The sequence below is a fragment of the Gadus morhua genome, chromosome 12 (assembly GCF_902167405.1).
Source record: "Gadus morhua chromosome 12, gadMor3.0, whole genome shotgun sequence".
Lineage (NCBI taxonomy): Eukaryota > Metazoa > Chordata > Actinopteri > Gadiformes > Gadidae > Gadus > Gadus morhua.
Window position 1 is genome coordinate 19487949 of NC_044059.1, and position 16029 is coordinate 19503977.

Genomic DNA, 16029 nt, shown 5'->3' on the forward strand with positions numbered 1-16029 from the left:
ATAGACACGGGCTCAGATAGGAGCAATCACTGTAGTCGTAGTAGTGGTAGTCGCAGATCAACAATCCTTTTCATGAACTTGGGTTTGGCATCAACTTGATGGCCGACTCGATCCATTCGTAGCGTCATTTATAAGGATTGAAACATCCTTTTTGAGGAGCCCAACATTGTGAGAGCCAAATCAGCTGCCTCAAAGCAGGGAAGCCTTTTACTGGTCACCATCACCCTATTGAAATAACGAACACTGATGTATCATAGCATAATTTCCATAATGCGAACACCTAACTGCTGTGACACAGACCACAAACACAATCTGTGCGAGCCTCTCGGCACTGTCTTGCTCACAGGAGCCAATAAACCTAATTTCTACCGGCCAGGGACTCAGCTTTGATCGAACTTCCTGTCTCTCTCTCACACACACGCACACGCACGCGCGCACCGGTTATAAATGCACCACAAAATGCATGTGATCATGAGTGCAAGTAAACATCCTTTGGGATTCAATTAATGTAACAATATTGTATCACACTCATAAGAAGGACACAGCCTTGTTATGTTTCTGAAACTTCCATTCGTCATCGGTCAGAATTGTTTGGAGCCACGCCTTTGGGTTAATGAATTACTTGTTTGATGAACAAAGCGATTTGAACATACAAGCTGTAGAATGCAGTAGATACAGACTACTCAACATATGTTACAGCTAATCATTGTTTAGATCAAGCCCTCCGTTTCTTTGGTCGAATAAGTCTCTTACGTTGCAACGTTATTACAGCCCAATAAAATAACAAGACTTCCTGTTTTCTCCTCAGGTCAAATGGGTATGCACAATGTAGCTATGAGTTATGAGAGCAAGGACTGCGTGTCATGTGTGTCCCTTAATTTTTCTCTCTCTCTAGGGTAGAAAGATGTGCAACTTTGGCCCCATGCAACTGGAAAAACATCCACACACACACACGCACACACACGTACGTTAGTTCTGCTGCAGAGTGCCATAGTTATTTTTCCCTAGTTCGATTTTTTTCAAGATTATAGAATGATATCCAACCGAACATTAATTCCATGATACAATATTTCATTAAATCACAGTCATTGATTTCATGATGGGTAAAAAGTGGAGGCATGCGCTCCAATTTTTTAAAAAGTGGCCATTGGTTTCAAAAAGCTCTGCAAGTGAACAACATTAAGCATCCTTCAATATTTCGCAGGAGGCATGGCCTTCCAGAGGTTGACAGTTCAACACCAGGATCTGTCAGCAAGAATACCACCTGGTGCTTTGGTCCTTGAGGGTTCAACCACCAACAATAGAAAGATGCAAAGTTGACATCCCTCTTTCCTTAACTAGACTCTTTTTGTCTCTCAGTCTGACTGAAGCTCTGTTATTCTTCGTCATGCGTCTATGGTGTACGCCTTAGTTCATGTTTGCGCCATCTTGTTCCTTAAAATTATGGCACGTCACTCATCAGACATCCTTAAAGCCATGGGAGGAGCTCCTTGCTTGTGTCTTCCACCTGAGCCTCACACAAACAGGGTCTAAACTCCCCACCAGCCGGTACATTTTTCCACTCTGGGAGGTAAAAAGTAATCTCGGGAGACCATCCCAATCTCGAGAGTTCACATTCTGTTTCTCTCTGCAGAGTAATCTTGCCTCGAGACCTTTGAAAGCGTCTCCCAAAAATAAAGAAGTGGGATTTATCAGCGGCTATTTGGGTTGCCTTAGGACAGTAGAATTCTCGGGACAATCACAATTATTTTGATCTTAAATGGACTGAACGATAACGTTATAACGCAAGGCTTTGCTCAGATTAGAATATGTGTTTGCTTGTCTTCCAACCGGATTTGGCAAGAGAGAAAAGTGCAGAAGTGTCACTCTTATTGGCCAGAGTTTTTTGAACAACGTAAGGCCACGGCCATATTTGGAAAACAAATGCTGCCCACCCAAGACCAATCAGATACTCATTGCGAAACGCAAATGTGAGTATCAGCCATAGTCCAACAAGGCTAGGTAAAAAAAACAACAATTTAAAAATACATTTCTGACCCCTTTCACAGACGGTCATGAGATTGTCCGTCCGTTGCTCTGGGTTTCCACAGCTCTGCGATCCCACGAGTCCTGCTGAATAAGTCATGGAGTCGAGGGAGGCATGAGGTCATGTGATGGTGAGGGCAGGTAGAGGGCCCGCTTGGGAGATGACAGCACCACTCAGCACCAGCTCTGCCTCTCTGCACACTGCAGGGATGACTGGGGCAGGGGGGATCAAAGCGCTTCGTGAAGACGACAAAGGAGAAAGAAAAGCTGCTTTACGGATTCAGAGCACAGGTGTGGTACGATGAGTTGAGTTAGGCAAGGATCCATCCTCTACCAGGATGCAAGACCCGCCTACCAACGCATGACGAGTGGAGAGAAAGAACAGAGCGGTAGCCAAGGCAACAGGAAACTTTATCTGATAGTATATCACATGACATCCTGCAGGGCCATAATAGCAGGAAATGATGTCATCACAGATTGAGGCTATTCCTGGAGGTATTTTTGTGGCATGGGATGTCATTGCTTGACATTTCTGCAAGGTCCGTGGTTCATGTGATCACTAGAATAAGGATGCACCAAATGAAAGAGCATTCCTGTTGTGCGTTTTCTTATTTACTTGTTGCTTTCTTTCAAAAAAACATATTTACTTTCACTCTTTCGATCTCCTCACCACTTTAGGAAACATTTAAAACAACTGAGGCACAACCAGTAACACTCGTTTTCTTACTGCCCAAATTAAAATGACTTCTTGCCAATGGAGCAACATTTATCTTTCCTAAATGTTTTCTTTCCGAGCCCCTTACAGAGCCCCCAGAACCCCACCCTCCTCTCAGCCCTCCCGCCAGTGCTGCTTCTGGAATGTTCCTGTGTGACATGGCTACCACCATTGTTTTAATGAGTCTGGGCCCCGGAGTAGGGGCACACATTAAAGTGAGATCCCCTTCCCAACACTGGGAGAGCGCAGTAAATCCCCAATGTAAAAGGGATTTCACTGTGGAGTCTCCTGTACTTTCCAACAGCCTATGGATAGCTCAACAGGGAAGGCAGGGTTGATTAGCATAGCAACTGCCACTAGGGACAATGTATTCTTTACGCTACGGCGTTCCAGGACAGAATTTAGTAGAGGGTGCACACAAGACACATGGTTGAACACACACACATGCAACCACATGCACAAACACGGGGACAGGGCTCTCACTCTCTGTGTGCGCGCGCATGCGCATGATCGTGTGTGTGTCGATGGAAGATGAACTTACCATGAACGTAAAGGAGAGAAAAACAGGATTTTAAGGAGACCCTAACTTTGTCCAAGCAAGATCTAACCGACTGCTGTTTCTAAGTGTAGCCAAACATGTAATCTAAATTGTGTCTCTGGAAATCGTACAATCCGGCTTGTTTCTTATCAGAACAAACCACCATTCAACTAATTGATGAACTATGCATATGCATTTCATATCATTCAATACATGCAACAGGTTAAGTTATGCCCTGATCATGGTCTGTTATTCGCTCCCTCCATCCCTGCAGATCCAAGTGCATGGTAGTCCATGCAAAGCTGCTGTCTTCAATTTGGTGATGACCGTGTTTGACAATGAGCCTGCTACTTTATAGCCTTCTCCCGCGTTTTCTGCAACAACATGAGAAACACGTGTTCACTTCATCCTTTCTAAACGTCAGTGAAATTTACAGTATTGGACAAACACGATGGATGCTCTTACTTTTAACAGGGCTGTTTTGCCTGCCTGGGAATGACGTGGTGAAGAGATATTTTGTTGCAGAAGCTTTGACTCACCAGCTAAGGTGAGTCTCCAGAATATACCATTTATGGGCAAAACAAAGCGAACAGGCTACTCAGGCAACACTTGCCCACATGAGCTCTAGCCAGGTTTAGCCCTACAGAGCTGGGGACAGCCAGCCCTGTGCCTGCACTGGGATACAGACTTTAGGAACATTTGAAAAAATTAAGGTTATTTCTGTTGAATTTAACTGTTGAAAAACACAGATTTTGGAGACGAATAAATAAACCAACAGACGAACGAACTGAGGAAAAATACAAAAACACAGCCAACTACCCATTTACCCAACCAGTAATTTGTGTGTTTGATGTATGAAGTAATTTCTGAGTATATGATGTCATTGTGCGTTCTCCTTGCATGGTATAATTCAACCCCAGAAATAGGTTCTTACTAAACAAGGTCTTCCTTTGGTGACTGGTTAAACAGGAAAAAAGTCTGATAAAACTACAAAAGCTGCCTAACCATAGAAATAAGACGCATCATCATCATCATTAGGGGTCCAAGCCAACAGGTTTGATCCCTATTGTTTTTGTAAGGATTCTTATTATTCCCCCCTAGAAGTGGAACCACATCCCAAACCGTAAATGGTGCACACACGCCAATTACATGACTAGATCCAGGTCCGTGAGGTGACGGCAGACGACCAAATCCAGACCTGCCGGCCACTAGGTGGCGCTATACTTTTGACACATGTCGATGCTACCCCTACTGGCGTTCAAAAAAAACATCGGAATATTTCGCCATAAGGGGGCGCAATAAACGAGGAAATTGTATATCTTCTAATTGGCCTGAGGAATGTTCTTTAAACTCGAGGGAAACCATCAAGGGGCAATCCCGAGTCTATATAGAAAATATGGCCAAGAATTATTAATCTGGGCGGGAGTTATTTGGAAAAGGAAAATTGTGTTCGGAAAATTTCGCCACAAGGCGGCGCCAGAAAACTACGACATTGTATGTCTCTTAATTTGCCAATGGAATGTTCTGAAAACGCGTTTGGGGCTATAACTCCCACACCGAACCTCCCACAGTTAAAACCTTTATATCCACAGATTCACTGGAGTCAGCTGCATCTTTTGGCATACGCCGTTTCTCAATTTTTGAACACATGCTTCGCGTTGTGCCGGCGAAATGCACATTTCTTGTTATTCTTACCCCCCTAAAAGTGGGACCACGGCCCAAACCGTAAATGGTGCCGACACGCGATTTGCATGACTAGATCCAGATCTGTTCGGACTAAGCAGACGACAAAATCCAGACACGCCGGTCACTAGGTGGCGCTATACCAAGGAATACGCGTTTGGGGCTATAACTCCCACACCGAACCTCCCACAGTCAAAACTTGTACCCACATATTCACTGGAGTCTGCTGCATCTTTTGGCATAGGCCACGCCCATTTGCGTCCATAATTCTTTTTCGCAAAATCGCGAAAACCGCAAAACTGTTTTTTCCCTACTCCTCCCACATTTCTTGACCAATCGACACCAAACTTTGCACACGACATCTTCAGACGCACACGCAAAGAAATCGTTGGACAGTTTTTTGATCCGACCTTCGACGACGAAAATTAGACATCGGATCAAGTCCAAATTTTGGACACATGTCGATGATACCCCTACTGGCGTTCAAAAAAAATCTGAATATTTCGCCATTAGGGGGCGCAATAAACGAGGAAATTGTATATCTTCTACAAAATTTCGCCGCGAAAACGCTACACTGACTTCTCGCTACTCCTACCACAGTCAAATCCTTTGTATCCACAGGTTCAGGGTAGCGTTTTGAACACATGCTTCGCGTTGTGCCGGCGAAACGCACATTTCTGGTCGCGTTGTGCCGGCGAAATGCACACTTCTTGGACCCCTGCATAACTGCTTGCAGTTCTAGTTGTCATTATTGTACTAACCAGACACAGGGAGATGTAGAAAAGGCATATTATTTATTTTAGGACACTAAAGTATTTGATTTAATGCTGCATGATCATGGGAAGACATTTGTAGAATGAATCAAGCATCTTCAGAGAGAATACGGGTGTACATTCTAGGGAGACGTTCACATTGTTGGCAGTAACAACCAAGGATTGATAGTCTGATATTAACCTATCTAAAACAAGGGTGAAGGGAGTGACCATAATTGAGAGTTAAGGATTGGCCATGGCTGAAGCCTTTTCCACGTCGCAGCAAAATGAAATCTTGTTTTTGTGAAGATGTTTAGAGGACGAGTGAACAATGAGAAATTTGTAACAGTCAAATACACCAACCTCTACATGAATCACATCTCTCACAACCCCACCACCAATGAGCTTTAGTCCCACATTAAACCGTTGGCAACACAACATGGCCAAGCATGAAATACAAACACTTTTTGTCCCTCACTATTGAATTCATTGGCAGTGGAAGAGATGGAGAGAAAGGGGAGGAGGATTGAACAAATACAGAGGAAGAGATGAATAAGAGAGGAGACTGCATTTGTATATCATGTTTCTTCAATGAAGTGCATGGATGAATTTAACCATCTGAACTCTACCAAGACACACTGTACTGCTTCACTGGCCTCCCTGAACACAACACACACAGACAGAGAGAAACAGAGACAGAGACAGAGACAGACAGACAGTGACAGAGAGTGAGAGAGTGAGAGAGACAGGGACGGAGAGAGAGACGGAGAGGCAGAGAGAGAGAGAGACTGGGAGACAAAGACATGGAGAGGTCTATATATAGGCCAGGAAGCTCTACTACCGTGAGAGAATACAGAGGGAGCATTCAGCTTTTGGGCCATCCCCAGAAAAGGCTAAGGGAGACTAGTGCTCATTTGTTCGCCTCTACAATGAGATCAAACTATATCCTTAAATGCCCACACACGATCAGGTAACCTGCAAGATTCCGGTACTGGCCACAAAGGCATAGTATAATATCAAAACACAAGGATTCATTCATGCAGAGGTTAACACTTTAAGAGTAACCACTTTATGTACGTCAGTGATCAATACCAATATCAGTACGTGTGCTCAGGTGCACCACGCTAACTAAAAGTGAAACATCATGGTGATCAGTCTCAAATCATGGTAATGCTATGCCCCTCATCGAGAGAGAACACCTTACCTTGGCATGTCATGGACACTGGAGCAACAGAATGCTCATACCCCAAACAGATAAACACACCAGTCACACCCACGAGCACAGTCCTTCCCATCAGCCTAAAGCAGTCTGCCTTCCTTTGGTCTGCCCTCCCATTACAGTGGACACACACACACACACACACACACACACACACACACACACACACACACACACACACACACACACACACACACACACACACACACACACACACACACACACACACACACACACACACACACACACACACACACACACACACAGCTCGTCTTCAGGTTTCATAGTAACCTGATCTCCTCTATTGTCTTGCTGGCCTACTGCCTTATATGTGCACGCATGCGCACACTAACACCTTGACAGACTGGTTAGACCAAGGAGAGAGCAAAAAGAGCGAGAGAGACAGTTTAATTGATATGTAGTCTGCTAAAAATAATCCAGCCCATTAACGTGCCCTGGTTTACACCACATTTGTCCATGGAAACTAGAGTCGTACACCACAAGAGTTTGGCAACTGCCGCATACTGCAGCGACAGCCCTTATTCCTGTCCAATCCACGAGATAACCACTCCTCTAGATTCACCATGAGACTAGTACAGCAACATGTATTGCAGCATATCATTATCAGCTGATCTGCGGACCACCGATTTCACAGAGAATACATCACACATTAGCAGACAGCCCGCAGGACATGGAGAAGCAGGGGGTAGGGGGGTGGGTTGGCTGTTGCTACCAACAATCACATGTAGAACAAGAAAGCAATGTCTGGAGGATAGTATATTATTGCATAAATCTCAGTTACTTTAATTTGTGGTTGTTTGGTTGGCCAGCAGGCATTTATCAGATTTTTAACACACACACACACACACACACACACACACACACACACACACACACACACACACACACACACACACACACACACACACACACACACACACACACACACACACACACACACACACACACACACACACACACACACAACTTGCTCCTAAATGAATAACCACTATGGACCCGTTTCAGATAAATACCAGAGATCTGTAGTGATTCATTGTACAGTCTTGCTCGACAACTTTTCGACTTACGAGGCAAGTATTTTGCTAACTTGTCAAAATGCCTCGTGGCTGTTAAGAAAGAATTGGCTTTGCACTGCATTTCATCTAAATGACCAAAGGCACACACACAATACAATCCTATGCGACTGCTCTACCAGTGACCTTCACCCTCTACCCTCACTGAACTCCCAACACTCAAGAAAAACAGGTCTGTTTAGGGTTCATACGTGGCAGTGCATTTGAGTCGCGACAAACTAGTCCACATGTCCACAACAGTTTGCCTTCCACTCCGTCAGCAATTGGTTTGACTAACACATGGTTGTTTTTGGTCAGTATTGGCAAGCTAACGGGCACGTCTTGTTCAGCTCATTCTTTGTTAGAGTTTGTCAGCAGGAGTCCCTTTAACAATGCTGACAACCCGTACCTACCTACAGCAAGGAAACTTGAGATTTGTCAGCACTGTCTGCATCTTTTGATAAGCATGCTGGACTGGTCTAGTCCACATGAATACATGCATTGCATGCAGACAAGTAAATTCCCAGGTACACCACAGCAAGAGCGTTGAAAGGTTTAGGCTACCATCATGCATTTTTAAGACATCTTGGGAGAACTACTTTGAGGGTTAATGTTACGTTTAATCATGCCTTAAGTGCATTAACAACATGCTGAAATCATTTTATTGGAAGCTGCAGAGAGTCTAATCCAGAAAGAACCCTCTCATATCATGGCAATGAAGTGGTGACCAACACACAACACACACTTATTTGGATGATGTATGTCCTACTACTTGGACAAGGACATACACAAAGACACTCAAGCACAAACACACACATTTAGGTTGTGGAGGGCTTCATCTCTGCAAAATACTTTGTGGTTTTGTTGGTTTCTCCGTGCTGTAGAATACAGCATGTAGGGTGTGTGGTGTAGCAGTTGGATGACACAGATCGCTTGATCATTAAGAAAATGCAGTCATCTTCAACAAATCCTGCTTTTTGTTGTTCTAGCATGTGACAGACACGGACATGGGCACTGTCACACACACGCGTCACAATATATCGGTCTTTTGACGGTCTTAATCAAAGTTAGGATTTAGCATATGACATATGTCTGAGTGCATTCTGTCTTGATTACAGAGGTTAACACCAGGCTATGACTCTTAAGAGGGTTATTGAAGTCAAGATGACTGTTTAAATCACAATGCCCTAATCCAAGAACAGTGAATAACCCACAATAAAATTCTTGCATTGGCAGCATTAGTCATACACCAATTCCGAGTAGTCATTCTGAACAGCAGTAAAAAATGCCTGAGCACCTTCTTGAATGAAACGCTTAATTTCTGGACAAGGGCAAAAGGCTAATGTGGATTAGATTGAAAAGCATCTGAACACATAGAAAACAAGTGTGATGTGAGGTTATGAGCATGCAACTCTGTCACAGAGACCATTTGTCAACTGTAAATTACAAATCTCTCATTGTTTGCAAAAGTACAGTTCTACACCTAAAAGTCACAACGTGCAAGAATGATTCCCTCCCAGTAATAGGTAAGAGACTTTAATAATAAGAAATCTCAATTTAAATCTGACTGGTTCACTTTTTTTATTTTACCGTCGACATGATTTACAGACATTTCAATAAATGTTCACTTTTTTTAAATTGAGACATTGTAACATTTGTTAATCATTATGTCATTCTTATGATGTAAATTGAGGGAGGCTTAGCCTGGAAATCCAGACCTACATCTAGAAAGCTGTAGGGTCTGGCAACGAGTAATGAAAATGGCCCAACTCGAGGGGCTGCACCAAGTATGCATTTGAAAATATCACTGGATAACAAACATTGGATAACACTACGACCATCAGAAGAATACAAGGGGTGACGTATCCAGACCAGTGGAGCTAACCAATAGATAAGACTCTTGCCGTATCCGGTCGGTTAAACGGCAACGCTTTTGGCCGGCCTATAACTGATACATCGAGTAATTGGTTAATGTTCTGGGCCAGGGGAGGCCTAGAATATACACAAGTATATTGCTCGTTCCCAGAGTGACTCGCTGAGCAAATTCAAATTGTGCTCTCGCGAGAACTCTGGATTTCCAGGGTAGTATTGGCTCCAAATATCGGCTAAAAAAAATCCATATCGGTCGATCGCTAATCAATACGGCATACTGTTCACAGGGAATGCCCTCTCTTTTCCTCCATGGATGTATAGTAAGATTCCCCCCCGGCTAGGGACGCATGAGGCTGTGCTTGAGGCTAGCCAGTCGCCTGTAATCCCATGTGACTTCCTGTCAGACATTTGTCAAAAAGACACACAGGCTAAGATCATGATGACCCACATTGAGAAGACTTTCAACCGTTACCGTCACCAAATCAGATAGCCTTGAGGAATGCCCTTTTTACGTAATTATCTGCATCATTATATTCAATGCAAAACGGATGCACTTAGAGACTGAGACCAATGCGGCCTAGTTAGAGAATCATGGGGTTTTCTAGTTAACCATTAACCCCATATGCACCGATTGCCTGCTGACAGCACACTAAAGCTATGCAGTGAGATACTGCTACTGGGCCAAAGTAACCTCCAGAACCTCAAGTTACTGGAACGATGCTATAGTACAACCACCAATGATTGACTTTGGGAGACATGAACCCAACCAAACAGTCAGATAATTAAAATGATTATAGATAATTGATCAGTAATAGCCAATACAACAGAACAATCCAGCTCATTTTTAGCCTTCACTATTTTGTCAGTTAAATGTATGTAGTGACGACTTCAACAAATAGCAGTAACTTCTTCCAATATCATTACCGGCTCCTCTTTTTTTTTTTTATAGTAATGCCATTGTCAACTTAGTTTGCACTAATGAAAAGAGCATTGGGCCTCGTCCCTTGGCTGGTCAATGGGATCTCCCTGAGAATAGACAACTGAGAGCCTTCAGATTACATCTCATTGGATCGTCAACTTCCTCTGCGGGTCAAAGGCTTTTGTTCTAGGAGGTAGAATAAGCTGCATTCAAGGTAATGTAACTGGCTGCAAAACAAATATTGAATGTGGACGATTAAGCATTGAAGTTTAACTTTTTAGATTAGGTGACTTTTTATGACAGAAAGGTTAAGAACATTTGTATGTTTTTATTCATCCTACAAAATACCAAAGGCAAAATGGACAACGAAATAGTAAGTTGCATTGAGATATTTATTCTATGATCACCAGACTAGTGTGGTGTGCAGTAGCAAGGAGCATACGTAATGCTTTCGACTGCCTTGCACTCGAAGGATAGACAGGCAACAGGTTACCAGGGGGACCAGTAACCTTCCATGCTGAACCGCTTTTGTGTGTTTTCACATGCGCTGCAGCAAACATGCACAAATAAACAGCCTGGTGACTATAGTAACGTCACTCTGGTAACTTTAGCTTAATTTCTCTTGCCTGCATAAACATACTGTGTCAGGGGCTGAGACAGCTTGTGTCTCTCATAATATGCAACGTATCTGCACACCTTTTATTCATGCTATGTGCTTGATTCCCAACAGCAACAAGAACAAAATAAAAGTTCCTACAGCTGGAGAAATTCTCTACAGAGACAAACGGATTGACAAGACTGATAAAATATCTCCGCTCCAAATAATATAGCGTTACGTTTATCCAGGAAGTATAATTGGCGTGGAGTGGAAAGAGACACACAGCTACATGTCTGGGAAAAGACTGTTGGATCCAAAGCAACAAGCAAGAAGTCTGCACATCTGGTGAAACCATGGAACTGTTTCATCATTGCAAGAAGTGATGTTCACTATAAACTACAAATTTGAATTTCAGAATCTAACCAAATAAGAGGAAGACAATCAGTTGTCCCTCACTACCTAACAGTGATGGCGCAACTGCTCTTGGAGGCGATACGCTGTAAAGCTGTATAGAATGACTAAAAAGTCTTCAGTGGTTTGTATCAACAAGCCAAACCCTCTCCATGCTGTAATACTGAATATGCACAAAGTTAAACTTCTACTATAAGCAGACAAAAGCATGAGGCCCAAAGGGAGAACACCTCGTTTTAGATCTACTAAGTAAACTACCGGTAGTCTTCCTTGCCGATCTGGAAGCTGCGACAATGTAACACGACGCACCCCCTCATGCCAAATGTGGTTGTTACAAAGCTGCCAACTTGCCCCTGTATCTTGACAGTTTCAGTATACAGTGGTTAGAATATGTTTATGCACCCATGCTAAAGTTGAATAAAAATAGGAATAATAAATCACCTTTTGGAAATCGATGTTAATGCCTTGATTAAACAAATGAAGAAAAATCCAACCTTTTAGGCCACCAATTTACTTTGTGAATGAATAATGTATTGTGAATAAATAAATGTTCTTCAATCAAATACAGGGTGCATAAGTATAGGAACGCCTATGTTAAATTCCCATAGATGCAGGCAGATTTTTGTTTTTAAAGGCCATTTATTTCATGGATCCAGGATAATATGCATCCTGATAAGTCACCCAGGCCTTTGGAATTAAAATAGCCCCACATCATCACATAGCCTTCACCATACCTAGAGATTGGCATGGTTCTTTTCAGTTAGCCTAATGATTTCTCAATGCAAATCCAACCTAATAGGGTTAGGGTTAGCATATTATCCTGGATCCATGAAATAAATGGCCTTTATAGAGGCCTGCCTCTATGGGAATTTAACATAGGGGTTCCTATACTTATGCACCCTGTATTTGATTGAAGAACTTATTTACAAATACATTATTCATTCACAAAGAAAATTGGTGGCCTAAAAGGTTGGATTTTTCTTCATTTGTTTAAACAAGGCATTAAGATCGATTTCCAAAAGGTGATTTATTATTCCTATTTTTAGTCAACTTTAGCATGGGTGCATAAACGTATTCTTACCACTGTAGTTTGGGGAGCTATCACCCTGCTTGTCCTTCCATGTCTTACACCTTCTCCGCATGTCACCTCAACGCCTTGGAGGGGGAGACAATGTGTCAACATGCCAGATCCTGATTGAACAGACAGGTGATATTGAGCTAGGGGTGTGTGCTTGTTGGCATTGCTAATAAGGAAAGCCAAAAGAGCTTAAGGAAAGGGCACAGAAGAAATAGAGAGCAAGTGCAATTTATGAACTTTGTCTCACTTTTATTGCCATGAAACACACACACACACACACACACACACACACACACACACACACACACACACACACACACACACACACACACACACACACACACACACACACACACACACACACACACACACACACACACACACACACGCCAACTAAGGACAGAAGAGGAAACAGATCCAACACAATGGAAAACATTAACTACACAATATAAACAATAGACTGAAACTTGAAATGTCTGTTAGTTCATCTTCTGTTTAACTGGGTGGTATTATTTGACAATTTAGCAGTGAGTAATTTTATTAATCTCAATTATCTTTTCAATCAAATGTCACAGTAGCACTAGCAACAATGTCAATGCCTACCACAATAATCTTAATTTGGCTCACAGGGAGCCAATCATGTTTTATATCCTTTACTATCTAACAGCACAAAATTTAATAGGCAGCTTAATACAACCACTATAAGCAGGAGATGCATAAAATGTCTGTTCGACATTTTAAGTACTCATTCTTACCCGTCACTCCTGTAATATTATACCTGTCCTAAGAGCTGATGGTACTTGAGCTGCTAAGCTGTGCAGGTTGCAGCTGAGAGTGGACGTGTTTACTACACAAGCACCGCTTCATCAACAGTAGGTATGTTACTGCCCCACATCACACCCTGGCACTGAAGAAACCTTGGACTCATCTCCACACACACACAGAAGCAGCCTTTGGTGTAAATAACTAACCTTGACAAAAGCCTTAAACTCATAGCAGAATTAAGAACCCAGTCTACCAGCATACAAATGCAACTTCTCTTTCACATCCCCAGCAAAACTTTGGCATAATGACTGGGTTGGAAATCTAGGGAAAATTACCAGGGTAAGAAAGGAATTCCAGAAATGTTCCATGTGTCCTTAAACCTGCGGTCTAATGTAGCTGAATGATAAAATTGTTGTCACAGACACACAGACACACAGACACACAGAGAGACAGACACACAGAGAGACAGAGAGACTTCTGAGCATGCCAGTAGGACAGGAAGGCAGGGGTTTGAAGTCTCGAAAAAAAGAAAAAAAAAACAGCTGTGACACAGAGGAGGTCTGGAAGTGCTTTAATCCTCTACTGGTTAGTCAGCATCCACTTCCTAGAGAGGCCTTGTCGCACAGCTGTATGAGCCAGCAGAGAACATCCACACAGTGCCGCGATGGACACTTCGTTCCTTCATTTGGCATCTGGATACCTCCATGTGATGTAAAAGTAGGGTTTCTGTTGAACTCCCAGACTGTTCCAGAAAGTCATACCACAAGTCCTCCTCGGGAAGAAGGGCTCGGTAGTAGGGAAAGGTTTGGCTAATGGGACAAGTTATGCAGTAGCGTAGCATCATGCATCGAATTCAAGGAAACATGCCCATGTTTACATAATGCCCCCTTGGTTACCTTCGCAAAGCAGTCAACTGAGATACTCTTAAGCCTTTCAGAATGCAAATCCAATGGGTAAAGGGAATGGCAGGCGCCGTTGAATGTTAACTAGCATTTATGAGGAAACTTACTGTTCATATTAGGAACATTAAGTGCAGGCTGGGAAACTAAATGCCATTAAAAGACATAACAAATACACTGTGACCGGCTGTGTGAAATTCACCCTTTCACCCCCAGTACTGTTGCTTGTTGGTTCAAATAACAAGGATTTCTGTGGGAAATATAGTGACGGCTTAGGAGATAAGAAGATCTTATCATACTAGTAAGGTAGCTCTTTGACTTTGAGTGAATTTTATTGTTCACTCAGTGTACAGTTTCTTCATTTGAAAAGACTTAAGTGAGCACGGGTCTATTCCAAAAGATACAGCTGTGACTGCATCCAGGGAGGGGGGGGAGGGGTGAGAGAGAGAAAGGAAGTGTGGGCGGTGGAGCTGGGGACATATCTTGAAAACGAGCGAAAAGCAAGAAGCGACCAGCTGTGGGGGAGAGGTAGAGAGAGAGAACCATGCACGTCTTGTGCATGAGTGTTGTGTTGTTCTGCTGGACAACTGTGCTATTGGCAAAGAGCGAAAGAGAGAATCTGTTGAACATAAGCTGTTGCATTGCAGATGTTTCGGGGAAGGCGGTGTTCATCAAATTGTTGTTGAAAATCCTCCCTCCTCACAGCCGTCTCCCCACTCTCCCCTCCTTCTCTGACCCATCTCCTCACTCTCTCCCTGCACCTTTCACCTGTCTCTCCACTCTCTTTCTGCTCCCTTATCTCTCAACTCCACAGAGAGACAGAGACAGACAGAGAGAGAGACAGAGGCAGAGAGAAGGCTTGGCCAGCCCCACACTAACAGCTTGATGGACCTGGGACAGTATCCTTGGCGTCCAGCATGTGACTTCATACACACCTGCTGTCACCTGCTAAGCAGCAGACTGTTGACCTAGTAAAAACACTACGGGAAAGCGTTGGGGTGTATCCAATGTGAAACCCCTGGCTAGCCAGAGACCCAAGCCACTGAAAGTGTGTTCCCTAAGTGAGCCGAGCCAAACATCGCACCACTAAAGAGGTGAATCAAAAAGCTTGAAACGTCAAACAAAAAAACTCTTACGAGGCATATATTGTTTTTCAATTAGAGTGTCTCCACATGAGAGCAGTTTTGGGATACGTAAATATACTACTTTAAAAAAGGTTGCATAGTGGTTGTAGCAAAGCAGGCATGATGGCAAATTTGCTCCAATTTAGAAACACGTCTGTTCTCCTACCTTGGGCGTTTTTCTATCTCTAGGCTGCTCCTAGCTTTCTTATTGAGCCGGCTGAGGATCAGACCACCAGTCTGTCTCTAGTCCTTTAGTCAGAGGGGACCTGCCTCACTGTGCTAGCCTCTGGCTCACCTCCGCCTAACAGACCAGACACAGCATGGCAACATACACCTTGCACAAACACCTCTCGTATAC

General features: G+C 43.2%; 1 protein-coding gene across 2 annotated transcripts in view; it reads right to left on the reverse strand.

Moving 5' to 3' along the window:
- fnbp1l (formin binding protein 1-like) overlaps positions 1–16029 on the reverse strand; it is a 38912-nt gene that overhangs the window by 21520 nt on the left and 1363 nt on the right. The window lies entirely within an intron of this gene.